This window comes from Protopterus annectens, chromosome 13.part0 (genome assembly GCF_019279795.1).
Source record: "Protopterus annectens isolate FY-2018-M chromosome 13.part0, PAN1.0, whole genome shotgun sequence".
Classification (NCBI taxonomy): Eukaryota; Metazoa; Chordata; order Ceratodontiformes; family Protopteridae; genus Protopterus; species Protopterus annectens.
Window position 1 is genome coordinate 221366656 of NC_056747.1, and position 18016 is coordinate 221384671.

The window sequence follows — 18016 nt, forward strand, 5'->3', positions numbered from 1 at the left end:
ACACACAAAAAGGAAGGTGCATCAGACTAAAGTGTGTAACAGCTTTCAAAATGTGTTTGAACAGATTTTGACTTCAGTTATGGCCCCTGTTTGGCAATACCAAGCGTCTTACAGCTTTCAATGCTGTAAAACACATCATGCTCTTACACTTTTATTCTCTCAGTAAACAACTGTACGTGTGTGCAGCTAAAGCTCCATATGTTTCAAAGAATTATGACAGAGTTTCTCCAATCACAAGCAACTACTTTTGTGGCCTTAAAATGGATGCCATGATTTACCTCACAAACTCTGTCTTCCTCCATTCTTGAGATTAATTTCACAGTACATGCTGGTTATGCTCAGAAACCAGATAATAATCCACTACTTTTTAACACTGTGTGATTAACTGTGATGTCTACACCCTAAGGTTAAGTTAGAATTGTCTCACTGCTTTTCACACAATGTGTTGGGAGAATATAGGTTCCCAGTCTAGATACAAATACTTGTTGACAAAACACTCTTCATCTTTCTTTCATCATGTTACAGGCCAGCAGATTGTGTTAGACCATCAACTACACTACATGAGTAATGCCACATGCCTAAATACTTGCTCACGCCTTAAAAGGTTTTCTTGCTTCCCAAAATGATAAGAAATTAGTGGTCTGCATCTTTCTGTTTTATGAATTGCTCACCTGTGGCACAACTATGCCTGAATGACTTACCCAAGCAGGTCAGCAACAGCACTGCCAATATATGAACTCTATTTCCCTCCGCGCAGCTAAAAGCAAACCAGATTAACACTGCAGAGTGAACCATCTTAGTCTACTGAACAGTTACCTTGTCTCATGCTTGGATTTTATACAAAACAAATTAGCACTCTAACAACAAAAAGTACAGTTTTGTACCTACCATAAATGTAGATGTCCGAACTGGATAGCATCTGCAGTCATAACAAGTGGGTTGTCCTGTCGTCAGGCAGCCCTGCAGTCGGCCGGATTCCAAAGTCCGGGTCCGGCTTCGGCTGATGTCGCACTCCATCCGACGTCATCTCTGCTGGTCTTCGGGTATAAAAGCATCAGCCGACGCCATTTTCCTCAGTGTTTCTTGCCCCAGATGCCAGTAGCCCTCTTGCAGGGTAAAATTTGGATAGATGCCAATGTTTCCAAATAGATAGAGGTAAACACAACAATAAGCATATAAGTACATATATACAAACAAATACACCATAAAAGACTCCCCCCCAACAGCTAGCTATTAGGAGGGTAAACACCCTAGGAGTACCACAGAGGGAAGGAGGGAGGGTAATCCTGACTGCAGATGCTATCCAGTTCGGACATCTACATTTATGGTAGGTACAAAACTGTACTATGTCCTTCATGGATGCATCTGCAGTCATAACAAGTGGGTAGAATACCATAGCCAACTAGGGAGGAGGATAAAGGTAGATTATGGTGTGTTTAAGATCCCTTGCAGTACAGCAGTGGCAAACCCTGCTCGGGATCTGGAATAAAGAGGCAAATTATAATGCTTGGCAAATGTATGCACGGAGGTCCAAGTAGCCGCCTCAATAATGTCTTTGGTTGCCACTCCTCGTAAGAAGGCTGTGGTAGTGGCTGTTGCCCTTGTAGAATGAGGTCTTATGTTCTGTGGAATTGGTTTTCCATGGAAGGAGTAACAGTATCGTATGCAATTTCCTATCCATTTGGAGATTGTCTGTTTGGAAATAGCTTTTCCTTCCCTTCCAGTTGCATAGGCTACAAAAAGTTGGTCAGTCTTTCTGCTATTTTTTGTTCTGTCCAAGTAGTAGCATAGCTGTCTATGTACATCCAAGGTATGCAGTATTCTTTCCCCTCTGTTTTGTGGGTTGGGAAAGAAGGAAGGTAGGTGGATTGCCTGGTTTAAAGATACTCTGGATACCACCTTAGGCATAAATGTAGGATTAGTCCTCAAGGACACTCTATCTTGGTGGAAGATTAGGAAGGGTTGCACTGCCATTAAGGCCTGTAGTTCTGAAACCCTCCTTGCTGAAGTAATTGCCAGTAGGAAAGCAGTTTTCCATGACAGGTGTTGTAGGTCTGCTGTTGCTGCTGGTTCAAAGGGTGCTAGTGTCAACTTTTCTAGCACAAAGTTTAAGTCCCAAGCTGGTAATGGTGGTTTCCTGGGAGGTTTTACATTCTTGATTCCTCTGAGGAACTGCCTGAGCAAAAGGTGTGAAAAAACAGGAGGATCAAAGCTGTATTCTGCTGAAATAGCTGATGCATGTATCTTGACGGAGGAGTAGGACAGGCCTGAATGAAGAAGTTCGGCCAGATACTCCAGAATGTTAGGCATATCTATGTTTGACACATCTTTTCCTCTTCGGTACTCCAAATGACAAACCTTTTCCATTTTCCAGCATAGTTCTTTCTTGTTGAAGGTCTGCGTGCTTCAAGAATAATGTCTTTAACTCTTTGGGAAAGTTCTGGATTAGCTGCTGCTATGTGATGTTCCATGCAGTCAGTTGCAGCGTTTTTAGGTTTGGATGTATGATGTTGTAGTTGTTCTGAGTTAACATCAAAGGCATCAGGGGTATTGGCCACATGTTGTTCCGAGACATGCTCTTCAGTAGTGGATACCAGTGTTGTCTTGGCCAGTTTGGGGCTATCAGGATTGTCCTTGGACGTTCTTCCTTGATCTTTAGTAGTACCTTGTGTATCAGAGGAAGAGGAGGAAATGCATATGCTGTTAGGCCTTTCCAGTTGAAGGAGAGTGAGTCCACTTTCCATGCTAGTGGGTGGAATGTCCTCGTGCAGAATTTTTCGAGCTGGTGATTGAGAGGTGATGCGAATAGGTCTATCTGTGGCATTCCCCATTTCTTTGAGATGGTCTTGAAGATGTCCGGGTGCAGTTTCCATTCGTGGGCATCCGAAGTGGTTCTGCTTAGTATGTCTGCTAGAGTATTGTCTTTCCCCGGTACAAATATTCCCTGTAACTGAATGTTGTAGCTGAGTGCCAGGGTCCACAGCTCCAAGGTCATTCTGCATAGGCGGTATGAATGAGTGCCTCCCTGTTTGTTGATGTACCACATGACTGTGGTGTTGTCTGTCCTTATCATCAACTGGCCCTCTTTGAGGAAGGGTTTGAACTTTTGGATTGCCAGTTTTACTGCCAGCATTTCTTTTAGATTGATGTGCAGGTGAATTTGATCCTGTGTCCACAATCCTTGCACGCATTTGTCCAGCATGTGGGCCCCCATCCTAGATCTGAAGCGTCTGTTGTGATGGTCTGGCTTGGTTGACATCTGCGGAAGGGCAGGCCTGGGTTTGACTGGCATGCCTGAGCCCACCATAGGAACTCCTGCTTTAAGCATGGAATTAGTGGGATTTCTGTTTCTAGACTGTGTCTGTGTTGGGACCATAAATTCTTTAGGTACCACTGTAGTTTCCTCATATGTAGTCTGGCAAATGGGACCAAGATTATGCATGATGCCATGAAGCCCAAGGCCTGTAGAAATTTTCTTGCTGTTAACTTGTTCAGTTTTGTTAGTGCCAAGAAGTAAAGAGGAAGTTCTTTTTGTTTTTCTGTAGTCAGGAATGCCATTTGTTGCACTGTGTCCAATTCCGCGCCCAAGAATGTCCTTGTTTGGGATGGTATCAGCCTTGACTTTTGTAAATTGACTGTGTATCCCAGTCCTTGTAGCAAGTAAATGACCCTTTGTAAATCTGTTGTCAGCTTGCTTTTGTTGTCCCCTTGTAGCAGGCAGTCGTCCAGGTATGGGTAAATTTGAATTCCCTGTAGTCTGCAATGGGCGATTACTGATGCCAGGCATTTTGTGAATACTCTGGGCAGTAGATAAGCCAAAGGGCAATGCTGAGAATTGAAAGTGCTCTGATCCTGCAAGAAATCTGAGGTATCTTCTGCAGATTGGTCGAATTGGGACGTGCAGGTATGCCTCCTTGAGATCTAGAGTTACCAGCCAAGACTCCTTGCCCAGCATGGGAAGAAGTTGCTGTAGGGTCAGCATTTTGAATTTTGGGACAATGATGTATGTATTTAAGGTGGACAGGTCGAGAATTGGTCTCCAACTTTTCCTTTCTTGGAACTAGGAATAGTCTGGAGTAGAACCCCTTTCCTTGTTCTGCTGTTGGCACTCTTTCCACAGCTCTCATGTTTGCTAACTCCATTATCTGGCGTAGAGCCTCTGTTTTTTGATGTGGAGGTAGATTTGGCATTCCTCTTTTGACTGGTAAAGTGTGGAAGTGAAACCGGTAACCTTGATCTATGGTTTGTAAAATCCACTTGTCTTTTGTTATGTAGTGCCAGTTCTTTGAAAATAAGGTTAACTTTCCGCCTAGAGGAGCTGCTATTTGTTCCCTGGTAGGCGGATTTAGGATTAAGTCACTGTGGCTGTGCTGATGTAGAGGCAGTGGCTGTGTCTGTGCCTCTGTTGTTACCTTGCCACTGTCGTCCTCTGTAGGCACCTCCTCTGGATTGGGTTCTGCCTCTGGAGCGTCTATTCCTGCCCCTTTGAAATTTTGCAGAGTCAGGAAAGGACCAATTTTGGCAGGCCAGTTCCTGCTAAACCTTGGGGTTGGACTTGCAGGAAATCTTTAACAGTTTGAACAGATTTTGCCTTTTCTTCCATTTTCTTCATAACCTGCTGGGCAGGTGTACCAAACAAACTTGTCTTGTCCATAGGAGCATCTAGCAACTTAGCTTTAACATGATCCGGTAAGGCTTGTTCCTTTAACCATGCATGTCTTCTTATCACTGTGCCTGTCATGGCTGATCTAAATGAAGCCTCCAGTGCATCATAGCCACATTTTAAAGAATGGTTGCTAACCTGCTGTATGTTATTTACCATCTCTAATACATATTTCTTATCAAGAGATTCATCAGTAGTTAGCTTTTTAGTTAACTGATCAAGCATAAACTCTTGGTATTGTATCATGTGAAACTGACAGTTTAAAGCTCTAGCTGAGAGAGTAGCTGAAGTGTAGACCTTTTTACCCCATCTGTCTAGTGACCTTGCTTCCCTTTCAGAAGGAATAGGGTTATTAGCTGTGGTTGCGGCTACTGCCTTGGGACCCTGGGATATAGTTTCTGGGTCTGCAAGAGGAGCCTTATAAAGGTGGTGATGAGTATCTGGCACCATGTAAAATCTGTCTGGTTTGGCAGGGGCTGGGGGTAAAGAATCTGGAGCGGAGCAAACATCATTGAAAGCATCATCCACCACAGAGAGAACAGGAGGTATAGCTAAGGGCCTGTGCTGTGGTAGGTGCAGAAAAGTCCTAAGTCTTTTTCTGGAGTCTGAAAAATCCTGTTGCTGCCATTGGAACTGTTCTCGCATGGCATGCAGGGTTTCTCCAAAGGAGAATTCTTCTGGTGGGGAAGCAGCTGGAATGGATTCTTCAGCATCAGAATCTTCGAAATTGGAAAAGGGAGCCTCAGGCTGGTCAGTTATGTCTGATTCATGAGCAGAATCATCAGAAGACAGTGGCTCAGGGGGCTCTGCCCTAGGTCTCTTCTCTGGGGGCTGAGAGGCCCTGTCTGGGTGAGTTTGAGATCCTCTAATTAAAGAAATTAAATCTTCTGCCAAAGAAAGCATTTGAGAACTAGAAGAGGGCCTGGATGAGGGGGGTTTAACAGGCACTGATTTAGTAGTCTTGGCTGCTTTAGCCCTGGCGAAGGCCTTAATGGACATGGCTGCTGGAGGCCTAGCAGCACCACGTGCTGGGGTAGAGACATCCAAGGGGATGGTATCTGATAAGTCAGTCACCGTAGTGGGTAAAATTTCTGAGGTCGTTTCAAGAATTGTAGCAGGGGCCTCAGTTGTAAGAATAGGTTCAGCTGTACTTTGAGCAGTTTTCTCGGTTTCGGCGAAACCGAGACACTCATGATTTGCTTTGCCGTGGTTTCGGCGAAACCGGACCGAGTGTCGGTCTTTATCTTTGCGTTTTTGGGGTAGTCGGAGAATCCGGCGACATAATGTACGCAAAATCAGTACCGAAAAACTGTTCTGCAAACTCCGACCGGCGCCTAAGCGTTCGTCGGTTGAAAGAGGCACAGGCGAACAGGCTGCTACGTCGTGGGCTGGGCCTAAACAAGGCAGACAGTAAGAGTGGAAATCTTTATGAGGTATTTGTTTCCCACAGGTTAAACAATTGTTAACTTTTTCTGACATCGGCTGAGGCAAGAAAGTGTCCCCAACGGGGTACTTAGCTTTAGAAGTCTTGAGTAGTATTCGGTAGAAGTAATCTCTGGATCCGACCGACCGGCACTTGCGAACAGCTTCTGCTTCGGGCGCCACGCGGCAAGAAAGACTGAGGAAAATGGCGTCGGCTGATGCTTTTATACCCGAAGACCAGCAGAGATGACGTCGGATGGAGTGCGACATCAGCCGAAGCCGGACCCGGACTTTGGAATCCGGCTGACTGCAGGGCTGCCTGACGACAGGACAACCCACTTGTTATGACTGCAGATGCATCCATGAAGGACATCGTAGTAAATATGAATGATCACAGCACTTGGGAGTGGACTGACTCAATAAGGATAAAAATCATGCAAACACTACAGACTTTTTTGGGAACTGATTAGCACATTTTTAGAAATGGTACTAACCAGTTATTTAAAACTCTGTATACGCACCCCGATGGCGGTGTTCAGCTCCCCCATGGTCACCTGCTTGGCTCGTTCCATTGCCCCCACCACCTGCTGCTGGTGCTGCAATCAAAAATAAAATGTGGTTGAATCAAGACACTCTCAGAAGCATCAAAGAGACATAGAAATCTCAGAAAAGTCAGGTGAAGCAAAAAAAAAGAGAAACCAGTATCAAAACCCAAAAGAACACCAAGAGATAATGAACACAGGTTACCAAATATGTCAAAGCACCTATGGTAACAAAAATATATACATAAGAAACTCCTGAGAGTTTGTTTTGCATTATAGACAAGGATACATCTCTACTGCAGAATGAGGAAAGAATAACAATATAGTATTACATCTTCAACTTAAACAATGAAAGAAAAAAATATTGATAACGCAAGAGCCCTCTCCAAGACACCAAGGTAAGTATCAGTATATCTCATGGGGGGGGGGGGGGGGATGCACCACACAGTGTCAGAAGGGGTAGGGGATGATGATGCAAAATCTTCCCTATTGTTGTCTGGTAGTGCTAAAACTAAACATCCTAATACAAGTCACTAGCAGAAGCTGCCTGAAGGGTGTGTATGTTGTACACAAAGACTCTGCCCACACACTGTTCAGGGAGGATGGTAGCCAAAAAGCAGACCACCTGCACACTGAATCCAGTTTCGTCTGCAGTGGTGGTAAACCCCGAATCAGAACTAGAGAGAGGAGCTGCCACAGAACTAATCAGAGGGGGTTAGACTAAGTACTTGGGAAGGAGCTTTCTTTCTCTCGTCAGATGCTGACTTTTCAGCTACTCCACCATCTCTGTCTTGTGACAGCATGTGTGGGGCAGAGCCATGGTGCATAACACAATGCATCATATGACTAGGCATTGTCCCAATACCACAACAGCATGTGTGTGCCTGCAAGTGCTCATGGGTAGGTGGGGGAGCACAGGAATGTGCATCATATACATAAAATCATGTGAGCAAGGATTGCCGTCACAATGCTCACAACATGCTACTACAACACCTGAAAGGGGAAAATGACAGGGGCTTCCCTCATCTGGCTAGCCACCATCAAAGAGCCTTTACTTGGTTGACGGTGGGGGGGGGAGGCAGCATAATCATTAAAAATTATGAAATCTTACTGGCAGTAATGGAAGCCAGAACACTGAGGTGTCTGAAGTGGCATGGTCTGCCTAGTGATCTCTTAGATGGGAACAAGAATAATTAATACAAAAATAAGAAAGGAAGCCCATAAAAACGAACACTGCAGAAACAAAATGTTTCAGAAATGGGCAAGGCATTCAAGGTTGCCTTATAATTGGTACAGTAAACATTCCAAACAAAACCCATTGTTAGTTCACACTAGAATGCAGTATTAGCCTTTAGAAAAAGCACGCTGAAGGTTTTTCAGTCTGACAGTATCTAAAACTGGCTGATACGCTATAAGAACCACTGCAAGTCAACTAACACAACAAACCGTGCCATAGCAGTTTTTCACTCAGGCACTGCATTGTTCCTGAACAAAACTATGCATGCAGCCAGTGTCTTGCTTCTGTGCATGACAGCAGGAACAAACACGTTTATCCTGTGTTTGTTACAGGTAAAGCTCCTGCACACACAGGAAGCTGTCGGAGGTGTAACATGCAACAATCTGTTAAGTGCCCTAACTATACCAAAAAGTTCATACACCATTACCCTTTTGAAAAGTAGTAGCTTCTCACCTCCTGTGAAAGGAATGGAATGAGTTGTGCACAGATTACATTCAACCTCTTCGCAATTTCAGTCTGCAGAGAAAAATGAGATAATACAAGTTCAGAATGATGAACAGTTGTACATTACCACTTCTATGAAAACTAGATGGTCTCCTATCTCATGTTTACGTTAGGATCTTGTACTTAAAAACATCACAGCAAGGCATTTATCATCCTTCTCAAAATGTGAGAGGTCATAGTCTCTGCTTCTGAAACAACTAGCAACCAGATACATGCAGCAACATCAGGCTAAAATTAAAGGGCCTCTACAGCCTTAAAATGTTTCCTCCCTAAAAGGGCTCACTGCACTGTCACAAATAAAGCTCCACTTAGTAGGTATTAGCCAGATAGAGAGAAAAACAGTAAACTGCATCAGTGTAGAACATTTGCATGAATGAAATCTCATAACCATTTCCTAGGAATGCGTCACCCCGGCCTTTGCATCTTTAGTGGTCATTCCACTGAGAAATTGGACTGCTGGGGAAAAACTTCACTGACCATTTCCCAGATTAAATTTCAAGACAATTCTGCTGGACTCCTCTCCTGCTCAAAACAGACAAAGCATCAGGATCACTGCAATTAAGAACCCAGAGAGGGAATACATACAGTAGGCATGCCTTCCACAATTAGGGAACACCTGCAGCACCTGTAGAACGGACAGCAACACCAACAGGATGGTGAAAGTTACAAAACGATGCTGAGGAACACTTCCCAAAGAAGCGGTCGACAAGCAAAGCAGTGTAGTGTGGAAAGTGGATTGTGTGGATAATTCTGCATTCATTTAAGGCAGCAAGACAAATCAGACAGCGCCGGATTTAGTGAAAGGTAAATGGGACAAATCTAAACAAACAAAACCAGAAGACAACCCACACAGCTGCAAACTTTATGGTTTTCAAAATGGTCTTAAAACGTTTTGCTGCCACATCTGCAAGTCTTAATTTCTTCAAGTTCCTGATGAAACACACATTCCATGCAAACAGCAAAACGTATCACAGCATTTCCTGCATACTGTTCTCAAAAACTCAGTGAAATGCTTCTCAGAGTGCAATGTCAAGGTGCAAAGTGCTCAATATAAACTTTATAAACCACTCTGAAAAGTAGCCTACTAATAGGTTTAAGTAAAAAGATTCAACTTAGTGATAGTGTGGAAGCCATACTGCAGTCCATCACCCACAACAGAACCTCTGTTAACAATGAAGATAAAATAAGTGCAGGTATTAACAAAGGCAAAGAAAATGACCACCCACTGAACAGCTGGGGCAAATACTGCAGTATCAGCCAGCATCAGAAAACAAGGTACAGATTATTTTTCAATCCTGTAATCATTCCCGTTTTACCATTTCAGCCCTGTTTTCGCCTGTCCAGACTGTTAATGAGACAAAAATCGCAGGTATTTGCTCTTTCTCAATCCCTGTAGGACGCCTGCCTCTTCAACTCACACAGCTACATGGCTAATTGATTCATTCAGACATCTCCATCTCCTCATCCTGCTTCCCTGTAACGCTTGAGCACCCATCAGCAATCAAGGCTGCTCAAAGCCCCTCGCCCAATAATCACTTCCCTTCAATCAATGTCTCTCATAGTGGGGGAGGGGTGATCCCTTCCATTTACAACAGTCTACAACGAATAAATGCCGAATAGAATCTGATGCAGTGTGAAAACATCAGTTTACTGGCATTTTTCTTTTTTTCCCTTCAGTGAGCTTCCTCCCCCATTTCCTACATCACTCTTTGAAAGCTCTTATTTTCCTCGCGCGCGCGCTCTCTCTCTAGCAAGAATAGAAGATGTTCTTCCTGTACATGATGCCTTACAAACTTGCAAGTCTCTGTCTGCTCTTCCTTTTTCATTAAGCATCAGTTATCGCTAATCTCATGGAAGTGGGAACTTGCCCAGCGGATTACCTAGTACCAAGAACCACTCTTCTAGTAGGACACCAGGACGCACTGTAGGAAATATCAGCCTTGCTTCACATGGGTACAGGAGCACACACAGGCTCACACACACACACACACACACACACACACACACACACACACACCACTAGAACTATAAACATCCATAAACTACCATCCTCCCCATGCCATTCAGCCTGTCATACCCCACTGTTACCATGCTGAATACTAACTATTCAGCACAATAACATTTCAAGTTAGACCAGTGGGGATATCAGTGTAAGAGCACCAATCCAGTTCAGACATCTCCCGAAAACTAGAAACACCTCAAATTCAAATGCAGCAACACAGACAAATACTGACTAATGCATCTCCTCTCACTACTAAGCAACACACAAGAATCAATTGCATGCTTATCCCACAGATATCATAGGACTGTTTTTTCTGTTAAAGCAGAAGAACCGGACAGCCACATATGCACAAACTATTCTGTCAACTTTTCCTTTGCTTTCTGTTCACCATTGCAAAGATATGCAGCGTAACAAGAAGCATAGTTTATTTTAAAGCCTATGAATAACATGTATACTTGGTGTCATATGTATACATAACTTCACACAAACCTTGACGACTGCACTTTTTTTTTTTTAACCAGGTTAATTATTTGCAATTATGGAAAATTAGGAGGTTTTTCTCATCCTGTATTACTCAATAATATGGCAGTTTTCCAAGCACCTTGCTCAAAAAAAGTACAGTTGTGTACACTTACCATAAATGTAGATGTTAGAGTGTATTCACTGTTGCAGTCATCACATTTGGGTTATCTGCTTGCAGTAGCCCTCAGTCGGCCTGATTAGCAAAGTCTTGGGTCCTGCATCGGTTGCTGTCCCTTCTTCCATGACATCAGGTTGTCAGGGGTATAAAACATGCAGCCGATGCCATTACATCAGTTTTTCTTGCCCCAGATGTCAGCTGCTCCCCTAATGGGAGGCAATTAAATCTATAAGTAAATAAAGTTATACCTCTAACAAAAAAGCAAATACACCACGCTTTTGAGCATAGTAAAGGAGAGAAGAGGTATAGTCAAAAGAAGTAAGGGGGCTGGAGGGAGGGTAACCAGGACTGCAACAGTGAATACACTCGAACATCTACATTTATGGTAAGTGTACACAACCTATGTACTATGTTCTTTGTGTTTCACTGTTGCAGTCATCACATTTGGGTAGATTCCCAAAGCTAAGGATGGGAGTAGGAATTTAGATAGCATAAGGACCAGCTATAAGGCCCAGCAAGACTGCAATGGCAAAGCCAGCTCTGGATTTAGAGAAAATTGCCAGATGGTAATGCTTGGTGAAGTTATGTACAGAACTCCAGGTAGCAGCTTCTAGGATGTCCCTGGTAGGGACGCCTATGAGAAAGGCTGTAGAGGTAGATGCAGCCCTGGTTGAGTGGGGTCTGATCCCCTGTGGGATAGGTTTTCCATGGTGCTTGTAGCAGAACTGAATGCAATGGCCTATCCATTTAGAAATGGTTTGCTTTGAAATAGCCTTCCCCTCTGCCCCTGCAGCAAATGCCACCAGCAGTTGTTCAGATTTCCTTTGAGGTTTAGTCCTGTCCAAGTAGAATCTAAGCTGTCTGTGCATATCTAAGGAATGCAGTATCCATTCTCCTTTGTTTTGTGGATTAGGAAAGAAGGTTGGCAAATGAATGGACTGATTAAGGGCCACACTGGATACCACGTTGGACATGGAGGGATTGGTCCTGCGGGACACCTGTCCGCATAAAAGATGATGAAAGGGTTCCACTGCCATAAGGGCCTGTAATTCAGATACCTTTCTTGCTGAAGTGATTGCTAAAAGGAAAGCTGTTTTCCAAGAAAGGAATTTTAAATCTGCAGTAGCAGCTGCCTCTAAGAGAGGAAGTGAGAGTTTCTCCAAAACAAAGTTAAGGTCCCAGGCTGGAGTTGGAGCTCTCCTGGGTGGTCGCACATTTTTGGCCCCTCTGAGGAACTGCTTGAGCAGTGGATGAGAAAAGAGGGAGGTTCTGTGTTATAAATGAGCTGAAATGGCTGAGGCATGAATTTTGATGGAGGAGAAAGACAGGCCCTTGTGAAGCATCTCAGTTAAGTATTGTAAAATCTGAGGTAAATTGGGCACTGCTGGGCTCATCCCTTGAGAATGGTTCCAAGCACAGAATCTTTTCCATTTTTCAGCATAAGATTTTCTAGTACTAGGCCTCCTTGCCTCTAAAATAATGTCCATCACTGGTTTACTGAGGGATGGTAAAGGAGAGATTAGGTAATTAGCCAAGCTGCTAGGTTCAGTGTTTGAAGATGAGGATGCAGAATCCGGTTCTCCTGCTGAAACAATAGGGGAGGAGTCTGAGGCAGGTGCCATGGGACCAACAGTGACGCACTGCGCAAGAGGGGGTACCACTGTTGGCGTGGCCAGTCTGGTGCAATCAAAATAATCCTTGGTCTGTCTTGCTTGATCTTTAGTAGTACTTAGAGCAGAGGCAGAGGAGGATAGGCATAAACTGAATGTTTTTCCCAGCTGAAGGACAGAGCATCCACTTTCCAAGCTTGTTTGTGGGGAGTCCTTGTGCAAAATTTGTCCAATTGATAGTTCTGTGGGGAGGCAAACATGTCTATATCTGGGCTCCCCCCTTTGCTTGTCAACATGTTGAAAATCCACTGTTCCAGTTTCCACTCATGTGGGTCCATGAGGTTTCTGCTTAGTTTGTCTGCCACTGTATTTAGTTTTCCTGGCAGGAATTGAGCTTGTAGATGCACTTGGTAGTTCAGGGCTGTGTTCCACAATGCCATGGCTAGTCTGCAGAAGGGGTAAGTATGTGTACCCCCATGGCTTGTTTATGTACCACATAACAGTGTTGTTGTCCGTCTTTACCATTAATTGTCCTGGAAGAGTGTGGTCCTTGAAGGCTGTCACAGCATTCTGTACAGCTAACATTTCTTTTTGATTGATATGCAGGTGCATTTGACTTGGGTTCCATTTGCCCTGAATGCACCTCCCTGTGAGGTGAGCCCCCCCATGCATAGTCTGATGCATCTGTTAGGATTTGGGCGGCAGGGGGTAGCGTGAATGGTAGTCCCTTGTTTTGGTGTCAGGCCTCTGCCCACCAAAGGAACTCTAGGCATAGGCAAGGTATGATAGGAATCATTGCTTCTAGATCCTGAGAATGTTGACACCATAGGCTTTTTAGATACCACTGTAGTTTCCTCATATGCAGTCTTGCATATGGAATTAGAAGAATGCAAGAGGCCATGAACCCCAGGGCTTGCAGTATTTGCCTTGCAGATAGCAGGGTTTTTGTGGCCACTTGTTTGAAGTAGGTTGTCAAATGAATTTGTTTCTCTGGCGTGAGGAAGGCCATCTGGAAGTTGCATTCAAGCTTGCTCCCAGGAATATAATTTGTTGACAGGGTACCTGTTGTGATTTCTTTTCATTTATGGTGTACCCCAGACAAGTTAACACCCTTTGTACAAAAGCCAGATGATTAAAAAATATATGTCCTGGCTTTCTGCCTGAATTAGACAATTGTCCAGGTATGGGTATATTTGAAATTTCTTTTCCTGCAAAATGCAATAACTGGAGCTAGGCACTTTCTGAATACCCTGGGCACAGTAGATAAGACAAAGGGCAGTGCAGAGAACTGATAGTGTGTGTAGCCTGCTTTGAAGCATAGGTATCTTCTGCAAGATCCCTGATTGGGATGTGCAAGTATGCGTCCTTTAAATCCAGTGTTGCCAACCAGGCGTCTTTGCCTAGCATACGGAGCAACTGGTGAAGAGTCAGCATCTTGAATCTTGGGATCACCAGAAAGGTGTTTAGAGTAGACAGGTCCAGGATAGGACAACATGAATTGTCTTTTCTGGGTACCAGGAAAAGTCTCGAGTAGAAACCTTGTCCCTTTTCCTCTTCTAGTACCAAATGAATAGTCCCCATGCTTAAGAGAGAAAGTACTTGCTTTTGGGCCTCTGCCCACTGATTTGGAGGTAGATCTGGCCACCCGCTTGGTGATGGTAACATGTGGAAGTGAAATCTGTATCCCTGGGACACTATATTTAAAACCCACTTTTCCTGGGTAATGAGTTCCCAATTCTTTACATGAAGAGCAATCTTTCCCCCCAAAGAGGCAGTCAGTTGAGAAGTGCTTGGAAGTTTTAAAAGGAAGTCATTGAGACAGTTTACCACAGGGGGGAGTTTTATTACTCCCAGATTTGGAAGTGGAGGCTCCCCACTGCTTAGTCCAGTGCGTACCCTGGGACTGAAGCCTGGGTGCTCTGCTGGATGTGGGTTTGGACCGAGGTGGTCTGGAAGAGACAGGAAAGGACCACTTCTTGGAAGGCCAATGCCTACTAAACCTTGGAGGTTGTACTTTTAAAAAATCTTTAACAGTTTGCATAGATTTAGCTTTTTCCTCCATCTTTTTAAGAACTTCTGCCTTGTTGCCAAACAGGCGGTCCTGATTTAAGGGGAATCAGGTAATTTCGCTTTAACATGATCTGGCAAGGATTGCTCCTTAAGCCAAGCATGCCTTCTAAGTACAGCCCCAGTCACCGCAGCCCTGCAAGATGCCTCTAGTAAATCAAAACCACATCGCAAAGTATGTTTTCCAACTTGTTCAGCTGAGTGCAGTAAATCCTTATTTTCAGCACAATGAGGAATCAACATAATTTTCTGTTTAAGCAATCCAATAATATGCTGCTGATACTTTAACATATGAAACTGACAGTTTAAGGCTCTTACCCAATCTATCCAGTGCCCTGGAATCTCTATCAGAAGGGTTAGGATTTTTGGCAGTAGTAGCTTTAAAGCCCTTGGGTCCCTGTGAAAGGGTCTCAGGATCCGCAGTAGGATTTTTGAAAAGGAACTTGTGAGAGTCAGGGACCCTGTAATATCCATCAGGTTTTCTAGGAGCAGAAGGTAAAGAATCAGGGGCCAAGCTAGATTCCGAAAATGCATCATCAACAATGTTTAGTACAGGAGGTATGGCTAAAAGTCTGTGTTGGGGCAGGAGTAAGAAATCCCTAAGCCTCTTTTTAGAATCAGAAATCCTGACTTCCCCAACGAAAATGCTCCCCGAGAGTATGCAAGGTTTCACCAAAAGAGAGATCCTCTGGGGGGGGGGGGGGGGGGTGTGGAAGCAGAAGGAATAGAGTCCTCAGCATCAGAATCCTCATAAGTAGACAAGGGTAAATCCTGGTCATCAGAGGAAACAGAAAATTCAGAATCCTGGTCAAAAGTATCATAAGTAAACTCAGTCCTAGGTCTCTTAGAGGAGCAAGGCTGGCTTCCCCTGATTAAAGTAATAAGGTCTTCAGCCATTCTTATCATTTGTTTTTTAGGCATAGAGGCTTGACCATGCGGTCTGGCCATCAGTTTTCTAGGCATGTTTTGAGTTTTAGGCCTTGCATATTAAACTGACGCCATCTTCTTTTTCAAGTCAGTAGTCCTGAATACACCCTGAGAAACCGGTGCCTGCACAGCTGCTCCAGACCCACCCAAGGTAGAGACATCTGCAGGTTCCACAGTTAAAGCATCTCGCGGCATACTGGACTCCGAATGGGTCTTCGTAGAGGCCTGCTAATCTGAAGTAGCGGATATCAGGGGCTGTGAAAGCGCCTCACTGAGTACAGGCGATCTGGCGACTGGCTTAGGGAAGCATCGTCTGCAGCTTTGGACCTAGCCGGCCTGTCTCTGTCTTTATCTTTGCATTTTTTTAGAATGTCTGTAGTCGGATGGTTTACCGAAGACATATCAGGATAACTGAAACGAGCACCAAAATATTTAGCAGCAAAAACATACTGATGATAGTTCGTGGTTTAAATAAGGCACAAAACCAACAGCGAGGTACGTCGTTGTCAGGGCCTAGGCAAGGAATACAGTACGAATTGGAAATCTTTATGAGGTATTTGCTTTCCACAAGTAATGCAATTATTTACTTTTACTGACATTGGTTTAGAGCAAGAAAAAGTTTCCACAATGGGGTACTTAGCTTTTAGTTGAAGACTTTGGTTCTGAAACTCGAAAACGAAAATTTCAGGAGTCGGCCGTCCGGCACTTGCGAACTGCTTCTGCTTCGAGCATTGCACGGCAAGAAAGACTGACGTAATAGCATCGGCTGCATGTTTTATACCCCTGATGACCTGAAGTCATAGAAGAAGGGATAGCAACAGACGCAGGACCCAGACTTTGTTAATCAGGCCGACTGAGGATTACTGCAAGCAGATGACCCAAATGCGATGACTGCAACATTGAAACACGAAGAACATCTGCATACCCACATACTACAACCAATAAAAACTGAGGCACAGGGCCTGTAATAAAACTCCTGTAGTAAAGCACATATGATGCAGAGAAAAAAAAAAAGGAACCAGGGTGACGGCAAAAGGATAGGGCATACCCCTCCAAAAATCACACGAAGCAATACTGGATCATTGTACATTTTAATGAACACACTAGAACAAATACAAAACATGCTGTACAACTGTAAAAAAAAAAAAAAAAAAAAAACTAAATTAAAGTGTAGTAAGGGCAAAAAAAAAAAAAAAAAACGCTGCTGTGAAGAATGGAATTAAAAATCCAAAGTCTGAAAATGGGCCACATGAACAAAGACTGCTTATGAGAATGCATCATTTATTTAACTGCTTATTTCTGGTCCATGCCAAATGACTATTTAAGATTAATAAACCAAATTTTAAATATTAAAGCACAAAAAAAAAGATGTAGTTTGAAATTATTCCATTCAGAATGGCCTTTCCTACTCTGCTTGCGGACAATTTCTCTCCTCCTTGAGTAAACCCAGTTGATACTGTTAAAATCAGTGTAGGAACCACAAAGGCCATGAAATTGAATTTAAAATCTATTTTTAGTCGTATATGTAGTACAGCCAACTGAGAAGAAATAGTTATGCAGATGCGACAGCAATAATCTTCACCATGGTTCTCATTACTTCTATCAAAGTGCCAAAACCATGCAATTTTGGGACCATACTACTGAGGCATGCACTCTTGAAACATCACTGAAATAAGGTCATGACACTTTAAAACTGAGATATTAACTTAAAATTAATGAGACAACTCACATCATACCACAAGACCAAAGATATTTAATAGAACCACAGACTGCCAATTCATTCATTCATTTTCAAATATCAACTTTAGCATATTTAGTAACATAGGGGAGGCCAAGCTTTATTCTAGCATTCACCTGATACAAGACACAGAATTAATCTGGGTCAAGATGCAAAAATATTTACAGATGTAATGCATGAGCACCATACACACACACACAGTCCCAGCTCCCACACACACACACAGCCCCAGCTCCCCCCCCCACACACACACAGCCCCAGCTCCCCCCTCCACACAAACACACAGCCCCAGCTCCCCCCCCACACACACACACACACATCCCCAGCCCCCACACACACACATCCCCATCTCCCCACACACACACAGCCCCATCTCCCCCCACACACACACACACACATCCCCAGCCCCCCACACACACACACACATCCTCAGCCCCACACACACACACACACACACACACACACACACACACACACACACAGCCCCAGCTTACATACACACACACACACCCAGCTACCCACACACACACAGCCCCAGCTCCCCCCCACACACACACAGCCCCAGCTCCCCCACACACACACAGCCCCAGCTCCCCCACACACACACAGCCCCAGTTCTCCCCACACACACAGCCCCAGCTCCCCACACACACAGCCCAACTCC

General features: G+C 44.1%; 1 protein-coding gene and 1 long non-coding RNA gene across 2 annotated transcripts in view; one reads left to right on the top strand and one right to left on the bottom strand.

Moving 5' to 3' along the window:
* Positions 1 to 18016, top strand: part of LOC122787175 (transducin-like enhancer protein 1) — a gene marked incomplete in the record, with an annotated part of 508503 nt that overhangs the window by 431365 nt on the left and 59122 nt on the right.
* Positions 6595 to 10005, bottom strand: LOC122787176. The gene is made up of 3 exons (XR_006362548.1): positions 9685 to 10005; positions 8318 to 8380; positions 6595 to 6681 (listed from the first exon to the last, which is right to left on the bottom strand). It is a non-coding gene; the product is annotated as an uncharacterized LOC122787176 (long non-coding RNA).